Source organism: Mirounga leonina, unplaced genomic scaffold, assembly GCF_011800145.1.
Source record: "Mirounga leonina isolate KUSES-001 unplaced genomic scaffold, KU_Mleo_1.0 Mir_151, whole genome shotgun sequence".
NCBI lineage: Eukaryota > Metazoa > Chordata > Mammalia > Carnivora > Phocidae > Mirounga > Mirounga leonina.
The window spans coordinates 81185073-81200746 of NW_023270377.1; the positions used below are offsets into that span (position 1 = coordinate 81185073).

A 15674-nucleotide genomic window follows, 5' to 3' on the forward strand; every position below is an offset into this window, starting at 1 on the left:
TAGGTGTTGTGTATTACATGAGTTTTGGCAAGTTTATCTATATTCACCAATATAGTATTGTACAGAACAGTTTCACTGTGCTAAAAATCCTCTATGTTCCACATATTCATCCCTCTCTCTCCCCAACCCTCATCAAGCTCTAATCCTCTTACTGTCTCTATAGTTTTCCCTCTTCCAGAATGTTGGAATCATCATACAGTATGTAGCCTTTTCAGGTTGGTTTCTTTCACTTAAGTAATATGTATTTGAGTTTCCTCTATGTCTTTTCATGGCTTGATAGCTCATTTCTTTTTAGCATTAAATACTATTCCATTGTCTGGACGTACCACAGTTTATCCATCTAACTACTGAAGGACATTTTGGTTGCTTTCAAGTTTGGGCAATTAGAAATAAAGTTGCTATACATATCTGTATGCAAGTTTATGTTTGGTTGTAAGTTTTCAACTCATTTGAGTAAATCAAAGAGTGTCATTGCTAGATTGTACTGTTAGAATATGCTTAATTTCATCTTTCCAAAATGGCTATACCATTTTGCATTCACACCAGCAATGAATGAGAGTTCCTGTTGCTCCACATCCTTTTCAGTAGTTGGTGGTGTCAGTGTTTTGGATTTTGGCCATTCTTTTTTTTTTTTTTTTTTAATTATGTTATGGTAGTCACCATACAGTACATCATTAGTTTTTAATGTAGTGATCCATGATTCATTGTTTTCGTATACACCAAGTGCTCCATGCAGTATTTTGGCCATTCTAATAAGTATGTAGTAATATCTCATCATTAATTTGCAATCCTCTAATTATATATGGTGTTGAACATCTTTTCATGTGCTTACTTTGTGACGTGTGTCTTCTTTGATGAAGTGTCTGTTGACGTCTTTGCCCATTTTTTAAACTGGGTTGTTTGTTTCCTTATTGTTGGACTTCTTTTTTTATTATTATTATGTTCAATTAGCCAACATATAGTTATTGTTGACTTCTAAGAGTTCTTTATATGTTTTGGATAACAGTTGTATATGAGATGTGTCCTTTGAAAAAATTTTCTCCCAGACTGTGGCTTGTCTTCTCATTTTCTTAAAGAACATGCTTTTTAAAAACAGCTTCTTTTTACTTTGCTCTATGGATAACCAACACACAGAGTTCTTCTTAACATACTTAGAAAATAATTGTTTTACCAGAGAAATTGAATAAATTATACTTGCCTGTCTGTTCTTGGTTCTAATTCAGGAAACTTAAATGCATGATCTATTATCTATGGATGCTCAATATCTAGCTCTCCCTACTCTAAATGTTAGTGGATGTGACCTTGCAAGAAAGAATATAGCAAAGATACTTCTTAACATTGTGTCTGATGTCCCTGAAGGCATTGCTTTTCTGGCATATTATATCCTGTTCAGGAATATTTCTGTTCAAGGAGATTCAGGAATTTTTTTTTTTTTTTTTTTTTGGTATCCTAAAGAGGACTACCATGACCAAGCCCAAGAAAATGAGATTAAAGTTAAAAAATATGGTATTATAAATGATATATTTCAGTTCTTTACCCAACATTCTCAAACATCTTACAAACACTGGTAAAAAAAATATGTTATATTTTCCTTAGGGCAAACATTAAAAACGAAACATTTGCTCCCTTTTTGTATTCTGGTACCATACGATATATTCTCAAAGAAGGAAAAGCTTTATAAATTCCTTTGAAAATGCTGTTTTTGCAAATAATGCAATATATGTTAAGAAAAAAAAAGAAGAAGAAGAAGGTAGGGGGAGGGGAAGAATGAAGTGGGGGAAATCGGAAGGGTGGACGAACCATGAGAGATGATGGACTCTGAAAAACAAACTGAGGGTTCTAGAGGGGAGGGGGGTGGGAGGATGGGTTGGCCTGGTGGTGGGTATTGAGGAGGGCACATTCTGCATGGAGCACTGGGTGTTGTGCACAAACAATGAATCATGGAACACTTCATCTAAAACTAATGATGTAATGTATGGGGATTAACATAAGAATAAAAAAAATAAAATATAGGCATATTGTAAAAAAAAAAAAGAAAATGCTGTTTTTGCTATTTCCTTGTCTTTTTCTCTTCTCCGCTCTTTCTTAAACATTTTCTGAATATAACTGAAATTATCTTCAGTTTTAATTCCATGTAACTCTTTGTTTCTTCTCTTCTTGGTCATGATAGGGAATGATGAGGATGATAAAGTTAGAATTTTATAAAAGTTTTATGTAAAATTTAATTATAGATACAGGGTACATTGTGCTGTTAGGTAATCTTCCATTTATGCTTTGATTATATAGGCATACTTATAATTTCAGAAGTGTTCAGACAACAATTTTAGATGAAATCGATCAAGTACTTAAGCAGAGTTAGGTTATTCCATTAATACACACCCATACACCACAAAATAATATTAGTTTTGATTACTCCGTGTTCTATCACTATACACGTAAGCATAGTTTCTCTTTCTCTCAACCCTTTCCCTCTTCTCCTGATACCCCTACCCTTTGAAATGTTAATGTGACACTAAGAACTTTGTGATAAAAGATGCAAGAGAAACATCACCTTTCTCAGCAAACGCAACACTCAGTAAGAGAGATGTCTATATTTCCATTTCATCTTTTATCTGATAAACACAACAATCTTAATTCTTTCAATAGAAAGAGACATTGTAGCAGTTAACAGGCTAATAATGGAAATGGACTGTGTTTCTCCCAAGGAAAGTATCAGAAAGGTTCAGAACTCTTCAGGATTACCATAATTTGAGAAGAGCTGCTCTACCCACTTTATTTAAGGGCATGTTAGAACTAGTACTTCAAGCTCTTCAATCTGTCAATAGACAATTAGATGTGCTACAAAACACCTCTCTCCTCTACAACTGGTGTCTTCAGCGTGTTTAAATTGAGTGAAGTCACAGTTATTAACCTGATAAGCAATGATGTCATTAACTCTTTGGACTACATTTCTCCTTATTAAACATGGCTGCACAAGAGATTAATTTTTGGACAGCTGGATCAGATGTTGCTGTGTCTTACAGATCTAGCTAACATGGAAGTTTCCTCTCTATTGAACTTGGTATCTGCACTGGAATAAATTCTCAGAAGTCCTTAATAATTTTAAAAAATGCTCCTGCCATTTCTGTGAGCTCAGATTATAGCAAGTTACTGTAATTACTGTTAGTGATGTGCAATATACCTGGGGCCTGTTAAGATTTTTATGGGCCTCTTTTTTGCAATCTTTGCACCTAAAAGGTTGTAAAGGAAAAAGGGTGCTAACAATGGCAATCCTTAGCACTACTATCATCTTACTGTTTATGATGTTTATAAGACTACTTAGAAATTCTGGTCCTTTCTCACACAGACTCCTCCCAGGTCGTTGATAGAATTACCATCTTTAGGCAGTTTGCATGTTCTAATTAGGGTTCCCTTAAAATTTACTTGGAGGACAAACTACAACTCTTACAGTGGGTAGGACAATTACGAAGACTCATCATTTGCCATCTGTGCTGTTTGCAAATAGGCCAGTGGAAAATCATTTTCTTGGAATATCCATAGTCATTTATGTCTGAGGCCCTTAGGGAATTTTCTTTCCCATAGGGCCCTTCTAAGGAAACAGCATCTGGCTCTGGTCTTTTGCTTCCTACTCGAATACAGCCAAGAAGCCGATTATCTCTCATTGAGAGCTCCGTGCGTAATAATCCTATTCAGGCTTTCTAATAGGCTTGAGGCTGGTTATAGGAACAGATTGGATTTTTCATCTCATGGCTATTTAGCCATTTTTCCACAGTCTCTGCAAGTAAGTGGACATTTTCTCCTTCCTTACTTCCCTCTTTCCTTCCTTTCTTTTTTCCTTCCTCCCTCCCTCTCTTTCTTCCTTCATCTATCACACTTATTTATATGTAGCTCTTTTCTGGACAAGGAACCTGTCATGGCTTATGGTTTATTTATAATGTACTGCCTCCCTGTCTTCTGTTTGTAGGTAGGCATATCATCCAGAGATGATCAAACATTCTGTAGGACCTTTAATATCAATGTAGATTGTTTGAGTCATAACAAAGCAAAGTCATGGATGACCACTACAAAAATAAGCTTATCATTAAGTCTTATTTACTCAAGAAGAGGCAGCATTGTCTCTTCAGTCTTGGACTTTAGAATTAGTGGTGCGTCAGAGAGGGCATGACCATAAGGAGAAGAGTGAGGAGTGTTCCTTTCAAGTCAGTGAGTACTCTCTGCTTACAGAGAAGCAAAGGAAAAGCCAAGTGAGAGGCAATCTCATTCAGTTTTGAAATCTATAAACAAATAAGTTATTTTCATCTCATAGATATCTTTAGCAGTGCCACAAAAATATTATGCATAAGGGGGAAAAGCTGCCTTTTTTGAATAGTCAAAGTTATCTACATCCCCTTCAGAATAAAACTCTTTCATATATGAGAGAGAGGATAGTGTAGTGATTAAGACATACTCTTGGAAGCCGGGTTATCTGAGTGCACATTTTGGCTCTGTACTGTGGCCTTCTTAACCTACCTATGGCTTAGTTTCCTAATGTGTATAATGGGGATAAAAACACCATCTACCTTACAAGTTTGTTAAGGGGATTAAAAGCCTATATTTATAAAGCAATCAGAATAGTGTCTGCCATGTAGCAAGCACCCAAATGAATAAAAGTTTAACCCTCTCCAATAAGATGGAAATTTTTAACATTAATAGGGAATGGAGGAGTGGCAGTGAAGGTAGCTTATACAGCATTATGTCAATGCAAGATGACATTGCTTATGATTGATTTTCCATGAATAGGGTTTAGATATACATTTGGTGGATCGCCTATAAATTTTATTGAGTGACTGAGCGCTCTGCTCAGTATTTGGTCCACATTGCTATTTTTCATATAGATTCTATTTTACTAAACCTTTTCATTAGATTTGAACAAAATTATGGTCACAGTGGTTCCCAGGATCTTTCACCATAGAGTATTGCTATAGGAAGCACTTAGATAAAGGCATTAAATTATCCTTTACTGATAAGAAGCTACACGTGGTGAATTAATTTTTTATTTATACATTAACCTTTAATAGTCATTTAACTTCAGAAAGAGTCATAGACATATGGTCTTTCAATATCTTCCAGTTAAGATGTTCTAAAATCAATCTTTTCATTTCCAGAAGTAAATCCAATTTGATCACGTCATTTCCCTGATTAGAGGTATTTAGTGTCTCTCCATCATCCACACAAGATACAATATAAGTGCCTTAGTTGGCATGTATGGCCTTTCATGATCTGGTTATATATTTTTTGCCTAATCTCTTATCATTTCTTCTATTTCCCCTCACTTTAGCTCTACAAATAAAACTTAACACAGGGTTAACACCTTTTACCTTTGCAGCTGGCAACAGCTGTTCTCAGTACCTGTAATATCCCTTTTGACTCCTCACTGTTCACTTTCTTTCTTTTTTTTTTATTCTTATGTTAATCCCCATACATTACATCATTAGTTCTAGATGAAGTGTTCCATGATTCATTGTTTGTGCATAACACCCAGTGCTCCATGCAGAATGTGCCCTCCTCAATACCCACCACCAGGCTAACCCATCCTCCCACCCCCCTCCCCTCTAGAACCCTCAGTTTGTTTTTCAGAGTCCTTCGTCTCTCATGGTTCGTCTACCCCTCTGATTTCCCCCCCTTCATTCTTCCCCTCCCGCTACCTTCTTCTTCTTCTTCTTTTTTTTTTTTTCTTAACATATATTGCATTATTTGTTTCAGAGGTACAGATCTGAGAATCAACAGTCTTGCACAATTCACAGCGCTTACCAGAGCCCATACCCTCCCCAGTGTCTATCACCCAGTCACCCCATCCCTCCCACCCCACCCCCCACTCCAGCAACCCTCAGTTTGTTTCCTGCGATTAAGAATTCCTCATATCCTCACTGTTCACTTTCTACCTTTCTTCTTAGCCCATGTCAAACTGTGACTCAGCCTTTACATTTTAGCTCTGTTTAACCAAACTTCTAGGGATATATAAGCTCTCTCCTCCATGTTGTCACTGCAATAAAAATAAGCCTACTGTGTGTGAGGCTCTACTCCAATTGCTTTGCATATATTAACTCATTTAATCTTCATAATTAACTTGAGATGCAAATATTCCCCCATTTTACAAAATGGGAAACTGAGTCACTGAATAAGTTAAATACGTTTCCCAAGCATACTGTTGGTTGATTACAGATCTAGAATTTGAAGTGTGTTGCACTGAAGCTTATATATTTTTACATTTCTCCACCTATCAGATCTTGTAAGTATTTATACACTACTCTTTGTTCTAGCAAATATCTCCATGGCCTACTAAGATCCTCAACATCATAGATGCTCAATAAATGTTTGCAAAATGATTGTTCATTTGTTAAAAAATTTGAAAATTAAGGGCTCCTGGGTGGCTTAGTCCGTTCAGTGTCTGACTCTTGATCTCAGCTCAGGTCTTGATCTCAGGATTATGAGTTCAAGCCCATGTTGGGCTCCATGTTGGACGTGGAGTCTCCTTAAAAAAAATTGAAAATTAATAAGTATAATTATTAAATCCAAAGAAACTTGTATGATTTCTCAAATCTCTATTGCTTTTTCCCATCTTCTATGTTTTTTGATTAATAAAAACCACAGTAGTGATCTAACTACTATTTTCTTTTCAATATATGTAAACTCTTAAAGTTGAATTAGAGTCTGGATCTCCTCTAATTTCTTTTAGCTTGACATTACCAATCACTCACTGGTGCAGTCATCTTTTCATTCTGAGTACAGTAGACCTAGATACTGAGTTTACATATGATTATAATACATTTTCTCAACCTTGAAGACATAATTAACTCTGTTTCTAAAGCTTCTAGGCAAAGGGGCATGAATTGAAATAAAAATGAAGCCCAGAATTTTGCCACACTAAAAAAAATGTATGTTAATAACACAGTACCAAGATGTTCTGCTTTTGAAATAACAGTTAAATTTTTCATTTTTCAGTAGGTAGGGAAAGTCATATATAAGATCACAATAAACATCAGCACATTGTAGAGGGATGACTTGATTATTTTGCTCTTGCCTTTAATTCCCACATTTCTATATTATGTTATCTATAGATCTTATTGATTTTCTTTCAGGCAGTTAATAGTTTATTACATGGTCCTTTGTAGAAATATCACAGGCCCTTACCTCACTACTCAGCCCTACTTTTTTTTTTAAACAATGCCTCATAGCACTTTATCTGGAAAACATGACATCTTTGTCAAAATAAAAAGCATCTGTAGCCACCTCCATATTGACAACAAACCTAATCAACTCACTTTAAATGTGGATCTGATTGGTTACTGACAGGAGACTACTTAAAGTCATCCGTATATTTATGCTTAAGTTCATGCTGTATTTTTTCACCTGGTTGTTTTAGTCCCAAGAAGACACATCTTTGGGGCAACTTAATAAATTAAGCATGGTCAAATTTCTATTTCTTTGAAAAATTCCTAGTATTTGTAATTCCTCTTTGTAATAGCCATAGAAAAATAACTCAGGAATTCACCACTGGAAGTCTGGGTTTTTTTTTTTTTTTAAAGATTTTATTTATTTATTTGAGAGAGAGAGAATGAGAGAGAGAGAACACATGAGAGGGGATAGGGTCAGAGGACGAAGCAAACTCCCTGCCAAGCAGGGAGCCCGATGCGGGACTCGATCCTGGGACTCCAGGATCATGACCTGAGCCGAAGGCAGTCGCTTAACCAACTGAGCCACCCAGGCGCCCTGGAAGTCTGGGTTTTTAAAATTAGAATGGTGGAACCTCTTTCTTACTGAATTTGACAGCGAATGTGCATGCAATGTGTGGGTGCAGAATGCATTGCTAAAATGACCTTGTGTCTTCACCAGTCTAGAGTCTAATGTCCATACCTTACTACCATTTTCTTTCCTAGAAATATGTCCTATATAATTTCCTATTGCATCAATATAGTTTTTTCCCATTTTAAGTTCTGTTGAGTCTCACAGATCTAGCTCTGAAGATTTCAAATTTCATATTCCTTGCAAAAAACATTTTCTCTCATAATTATTATTCCCACTCCTCCAGGAATAAAATACAAAAGAAAAAAATAGGAATGTCTTTAATAGGCAGATAAAAACTCATAAAACACAACTGTATCTTAAAAGAGCATGCTACTTTTGCTTATGATTTCTGTCAGCCAAATCAACCTACAAATTTTATCTATATGTTAAACAGGAAACAGAATAAAGTAGCCAGTGTAGTTCGAATACAAAGAAAGTAAATCATATTGTTTATTTTGTCACATTTTCTGCAATGTGTTGCTTAGCATGGTAAAATTTTTTGCAAATTTTTGAGACAGCGCATAAGTATGATGATATCCATTTGCAGGACTGTCAGAATGAATTCCATTTGAGAAGCTCAGCTTTTATCTGTATGTTGGAAACCAGGCTTATGAACAGAGGTAATGTCTCTGCTCTCTTACAACATTACTTCCCACCAAAAAGCAAGCAGTGCTATTTTACTATTTTAAACTTAAAAACAAAATTCCCCACCTACTTGTGTATTACCACCCTGCTCATCAATTTGGTTGATTTTGTTAATTTGTCTCTGCATACACCTGAGGGAATTGCTTATTTCTTCCTTCTCCTCCTCTAATGCCAACTCTTGAATTCCTTGACTTTGAGATCCTGAATGAACTAAAAATCAAAGGAGACACTCATGAAGATCCTAGAATATTGTTATCTATACTTTGCACTAAAAAAAAAAAATCTTAAAATACATTTTATGGTGGTTAGAGTAACATTCATACTCTTAACAATATCTTAGTTTCATTTGTATGGATATATTTATAGTCAAGTGGTTTTTAATGCTACCTTATTTTTTTTTTTCTTTGGGCAAGCACAGTATCCCTGTAAATGCTAAAGAATCATGTAGTTCCACAATTCTACAAACTCAAGAATTGTTACTGTGTTCTGCCTAGTCACCTCTGGGTCTAGAGGCTGAGAAAGTACGAGAGTGATAAAAGTATCTTAAACTCCCTCATCCTTAATACTTTTATTTTCCTCAGAGTAGAGTGAAAATTTAAGCAGGTAAGTCATTAATTAATTTGCTAACAGAAGAGGGTCTGGTGAGAAATGTTCTCTGATGCCAGATATCCTTCTCCCTTTGTTCAATGTTTAGGGCCCCCAGAGAGAGGCCTCAGGACCATGAACTTGTCAAGTTCATTGGATATTTCTTAGCAGCTTTTTCCAGGGTGGCCCTTGCCCTATCCATTCTACTTCTCTTTCCCTAGGGGCGCAATTTGAATTCAACATTCCTCACTTGTTGAAGACTCCAAGAAGTTATGTGACCACTTAGTCTTTTTACAGATCAAAATGTATGATGTTTTAATCTGCATAGCTCGAAAGTCTAGAGGACATTTCCTGGTTTGTGGGAATTTTGTATCAGATGGGTGCCCCTAACTTGATATGTTAAATTGATTTTCTTAAGGATTTCAATGCCAATGAGAAAATTTAGAAGAGGAAATCTATAGAAACTTCATATGGAACCATAAAATCATGGTGATTCAGCAACAGAAAATGTGGGCAAATGTTCAGACAGATTATGTAGAAATCTTGATTCCAAGGCTTTGGGGGAGACTCTGAGAAGTATTCATGGATTCTGATGACTGATTTAGAAGTAAGGTTAGTGGATTTTGGAAGAAATATCAGAATGGAAGTGAAGAATGAGGTCTCTTGACTTCTTTCAGGGATATTGTTAATCAGGCCCAGAAGCTGTACTAACAACTACAACAACAAATCATAAATTAAACATTCAGGGAAAGAAACAATGCAAAGAATTTTAGTGATGAAATAACATAAAAAAATAAGAGGATGCACATAGGGAAATTCTATTTAGATGAAAAGGCAATATGATCACAATTAAATTAATAACAAATTAAGGAAATAATTTAAAAAATACCACATAACTGTAGCATTAAGAAAATCCTCCAAGAGAGGATAGGCACTTTTGGAGGAAGATGTGTTTGTAGACAGACTGGAAAGTACTCAGTCACACCTAGGTCTAGCCCACAACTCCAACTCAACTGGTCCCAACCCAAATTGTGTGTTTATCATAGTCAAGGTCTGAGCAATTAGATTTAATTTGAACTTTACAGAGATTAATATAATTAGATAAAAGATGAGATGCTATGCTCAGGTCAGTATGGATAAGAATATAAAACTTTGAACAACATAGTACTATTTCTCTGTGATAAAAAAGAGCTGAGCATTTATATTATTGAAAGTGTATGTTGGGGCACCTGGGTGGCTCAGTCAGTTAAGCATCTGCCTTGGACTCCGGTCATGATCCCAGGGTCCTAGGATCCAGTTCTGCATTGGATTCCCTGCTCAGCGGGGAGCCTGCTTCTCTCTCTGCCTGCCGTTTCCCCTGCTTGCGCGCTCGCCCTCTCTTTCTTTGACAAATAAATAAATAAAATCTTAAAAAAAAAAAGAAAACATGTGTTGAACTGTGGTCACCATGTAAATAGTAGATAGCATCACCAGTGATGCTGCTACTGGTGAGAAAAAATTTTTCCTCTCCCTTTCTAGGTTCTTTGGCTGGTCTAATAATCAAATTGAAATAAGACAGATTAACAGGAAAAAAAGAAAATTACGTATGAACAAGGGCCCCATAAGAATATGAGACCCAAGGATAAGTCGGGCAATTGAGGTTCATATGCCATCCTGAACTAAGAAATGGAACAAGGCTCTGAGGCATCAAAACAGAGGAGGATAATTCACAGACAATAAGAACAGTGGATGTTTCATAATTAGGTGTTTGCCTTGCCATACAGATAGGTCATTCAAAAAAAAGTTATCTCTGGTAACAGCTCTCTCATTGAGCCAGGCCCCCTATCTAAATACTTCTAGGTAGGTAAGGGAGAGGTAAAAGTTTTCCTTAAATCTCCTGAGTCTTGATTGTCTTCAAGTTAAAATTATTCACATGCCAAAGTGTCATATTTGGGGGTCATGTATTCTGTTCCTCTTCACTGCCCAGTGTAACATGTTCTTTTAATAATTGAGAGGAATTTAATTCTCCAGTACCTGTGTAAACTATATTTTGAACTGCTTTGTCTAGTCTTCAAGTTACAGTCCCAGTTTTCTGATACATTACAAAGAGACTTCTCTGGATCCACAAAGTGATCTGAAGTGGTGGGGATCCAAAAATCTTGCTCAATAAGCATCTCCAGTATGGAGAACTGGGCCAAGGGAGGGGCAAGTGTGACTTTTCTGCATTCAATTTTTAAGTCTCTACATAGAGAGATAGCCATGAAGGATTCACAATTACTTCCTGGAATGGAAAGGAATGCTAGGTAACTGGAATGCACTTTCGTAATTCTAGATAACTTTGTTTACTCACCCTATAATAACAAGATCTTAGGTACTTCTTTGCTATCCTTGTCATCTGGGTTGCTCATTCGAGCAGTTATTTGTTCCCTGTTTACTCATTCAACAAATATTTTTTAAGTTATGTTGGCCAATTCAGACTAGTCTATTTTAGCAAATAATTTGCTTAGCCTGTGTCTGGTCATTCCAAATATAACCTTCTTTAGGGCATAGATGAGCTCGTATTTTCTTTATATTCCCCTACTCTCCCAAATCCGTTCTTGGCATGTAGTAAGGAGTTAATGCCTACCTAATTAATTTAGTTTAATTGAAATAACTTTCAGAAGGTGTGTGGATTTCAAATGAATAAATGCAGGTATTAGAATAACTCATTTTCACAATAATTTGTCAAACACTAGAATTCTGAAAACATGAGGCCAGGAGTGTGAAAGTTTTAATTCTAATGGCAATAATAGAGAGACATTAACACTTGCCACATCAGTGTCGTGCTTGAAAGAGAAGGCTTATTTTTGAAAAGAGGAGTCCTGGACATAAATGGAAGCCCCAAAGTCTTTCCTGAATTATTCTTAAAACTATAATCCAGGTAAGAAATTGAAACTAGTAAATAAAGAACTCAGTCAAGTGTCAGATTTCAGGAACAAGAGTTCACTCACAGAAAAATTGTAAAACTTTGTCTGATAATCTCTTCAGTCGTCTCTTTTAGTACATTGCCCATATTTTACTCTATGTGGCAAATTTTACCCAAATATAGTCAGGTCTTGCAGTGAAGAACCTCAGATGACCTGAGGCATCTAACTGAGCCCTTCACAGTTAGGTCAGAGAAGGAGTTAGTGGTGCTGTGTTGGGCTCAAAAAATATAGGATGACAGTAGAAATAAGTGTTGGAGAAGCAGAATTTCCTGACTTTGCTGAGGGCCAGCTCTCTCTTTTTTTATATGAGCCTGGTACTTAGAAACACAATGAACTCTTGGTTTGAGAGAATCTCTCAAACGAGTATGTTTTCCACTTCAAGATTTGAGTTCCTGCCAATAAGGAGATGAGGTCCTTACTCTTTTTGCTGCACAATTAGAGCAGGGAAATGGGGTTGAAAGTTTTGAAAAAGGGAATTCCCATGTTGACTCTGCCATCTCCTGCAACATTCCTCTATGTTTTGTCTGGATTTGACTTTAGTCATCTAAAGCAACTCTTGCTGATGAGTCTGGATGGAGGAGGCCATAGAAGAGAAAGTATTTTCCAGTTACTTTAATGTGCAGCCTTCTTATTTCTGAAGAGCCAGTTATCAACATGCCACCTCAGTATGTGAAAATTGCTTGATTCCTAGAAACTCCCAAAGAACTTTTATACTATATTCTGCCTTTCTTGGCAGTTTTTTAGAGAAATTTTAGCATGGTTTTTCCTCTCTTAAAGGATAAGCTCTTTTTCCTCCATCAGATATTTACTAGGTATCATCAATGATTTCTTTGCTAACGATATAGCTTTCCAATCTATGGCACAGGCCTTTATCTTCAAGATGCTTTTTTCTAGAACTTAAGTTTTAAAATACATTCAACTAAATGACATCAGGTTAAAAAAATATCCTAGGGACAACTTAAAGAAGGAAAAAAAAATCAAACTTTTAAAATGCCATCCAAAAAGATTTGCAGTTTGAAGACAAAGCATTTGTCTTGGTGATGGCAAGGAAGTATATGAATTGATTTCATGCACAAGCAATCTCAAATTTTATGAACAGGTTGTATTCCAGAAATGTTTGTTTGGAATTTGGAAAGTATTCTCTCATAAAAACAGTATGTTGACTAGGGATTAGAATGTCAGGGTAACCCACAAAAGCTTACTTAATTCATATAGTAGATTTGCAGTATGCCTTGTCAGACTACCTGAGAATAGGAATCAGGCAGCCTTGGGAGTTAGATGGAAGAAGAATGGCTCTTCCTATATCCTACAGATGGCTCTAAGCAAAAATTGAAACCTGTGGGATTTGCCCTTCTACAACCCTCTGATCTTTCTTCCTCTACTCAATGCCACTCCGGCAGTCCTGGCACATCCTTAACCTGCCCTAAAGCACTCATACTCAGGCACCTCACTCATCATTTCATTGAGATTTTAAAGGATCTATCTTCCTTCATCCCTCAATTTCCAATTTTCTCAGCATATTTATACTTAGATGCTAAAAACAAATCAACCAAAATCAACTAAATCACACTATGGTGTGGAAAACCAGCGATTTCTCACAAGTTTTTTTTTTTTTTTTTTTTTTTTAAGAGACTTGTTGACCCAAATATATAAATTCAGATAAGATGGTACAATTATGGCAATTGGAAAGGTGTTAGTTTATAAGGGCAGAGGAAGCATCCTAGAAGCAGGTCAACTTGCAATTCCCACCATGTAGCTAAGCATATTATATATATAAAACATTCTGACTTTTACATTTTTTTTAAAGATTTTACTTAGAGAGAGAGACAGAGTGTGTGTGTGGAGGGGGAAGGGGCAAATGGAGAGGAGAAAGAGAATACCAATCAGACTCCACACTCAGCAAGAACTGCTCGGGGCCTGATCCCACAACCCTGAGATCCGGACCTGAGCCAAAACCAAGTTGGATGCTTAAGATCAGGACCAGAGCTGAAACCAAGTTAAATGCTTAACCTACTGTGCCACCCAGGCACCCCCTGACTTCTTATTTAGTTTGCACTACAGATTCATATGCTTCAGCTCTTGGCTCTGGGTTCTCCAACACCTCAAGACCACGTGTAATTTGTCATAATAAGTATTTTGTCCGAGGTTAATTAACATTACCTACTGAAACAAAGAGGCCCCAAATCTCAGTGGATTTACACAATAAAAGTTTATTTCTGTTCACACAAAGTCCTATTGAAGTTGGGCAACTCTTCTCTAATAGGGGAATCAGGTGGCTCTGTCATTTAAGTCCTTTAATCTAACTACTAAAGAAAGAACATGGAAGATCAGACATATGGCACATAGCTTTTCTGCCTATTTTTGCATTGGCCACAATCTATCACATTGTCGAATCCAACTGCAGGGGGCTCTAGAAATGTGGACCAGCTCACCAATAGGGTGCATGTTAACTCTCTTCCAGTGTTTTTGTCCTCAAAGTAAGCTGCTTATCTTTTTCATGATTCTTATCTATCTAAAACTAAAACTTCCTTGAATCTCCAAAGTTCCTTCCCTTTGCTTCTAGATACAGTGATATCAGGTATGTGTGTGTGTGTGTGTGAGAGAGAGAGAGAGAGAGCACCTGGCTAATATATAGCATAACTTATGGCAGTGAAATGAGCAAGAAGCCAGGTGGAGGAGGCTAGAGGAGTAGTGTGGGAAATCGGAAGAAATGAGCAACATAGGTAGAAACAGGAAAGGCATGGAAAGGTTACTTGTATATCATAGTTCCTAAATCAGGGACTCTCTTTCTCTAGTCCTTGTTTGTTTGTTTGTTTGTTTGTTTGTTTTAATAGGAGCTAGTAAATCAGTCTTTTTTTCTCTGCTAGTAACGTCTTCACATAATTGTTTAGATACAAACAGTAAGTCTAAAGGTGCAGGGTCCAAGATGATTATCTCCAGCCCTTTAAATTTTAGAATGACTATATTGACAAAATCTAAATATGTAGGCAACTTTTTATATAATGCACATTCTAAGAGGAAGTAAACATCAATGTGAATTATGGAGAAGGAAGTCACCCACTTGATTTCACAATTGTATCGGTGTGGACCTCCTGGAAATTGCTGTGAATTTCAGTTACTTGTGAAATGGAAAGTGAATGGTACCTGATACTTTAATGGGTTAACACAGTAGGCTCTGAGTTTGGTTTTGTAAATCAGGAAGCACTCAGATTCCTGCTTGTGTGGACATTCCTCTGAACAGTCTAATGTGTTCTCACTGTGGAATTACCTAGCCCTAATATTCTTTGAATGTGGAGGCTGCAATTTCTCTGATTCAAACTTCTAACTTTACTTTTAAAGCTCAAACATTTTATTTCGTTTATTTTATCTTCCTTGTCATTGTAATTTTCATGATTTATTTTAAATTTCCCCACCATAGTTTTCATATAATCAAAAATAATCACATGCTACAAAGAATATGTGGACAGCAGAGCTGATACTAGAACACAGATCAATTGACCTGGCTTGGAAAGGAAGAGAAAGCCACATGTGCATGAAAAAACAAGTATGGAGTATGGAGGTTTGGGGGTTTTGTTTTTGTTTTCCTGTAACTGAAAAGGAAGTCTGTTAGCATGCATACAAGTCCCAATTGCAAGTGTATGAAAACTCAGATTATGAAATTTATGTAACAAAATC

General features: G+C 36.4%; 1 long non-coding RNA gene across 1 annotated transcript in view; it reads left to right on the plus strand.

Annotated features, from left to right (window-relative positions):
- The first annotated feature begins 3769 nt into the window (after positions 1 to 3769).
- LOC118012469 overlaps positions 3770 to 15674 on the plus strand; it is a 157495-nt gene continuing 145590 nt past the window's right edge. Inside the window, exon 1 of the long non-coding RNA XR_004679714.1 lies at positions 3770 to 3781. This is a non-coding gene — a long non-coding RNA (uncharacterized LOC118012469). The remainder of the gene's footprint in view (positions 3782 to 15674) is intronic.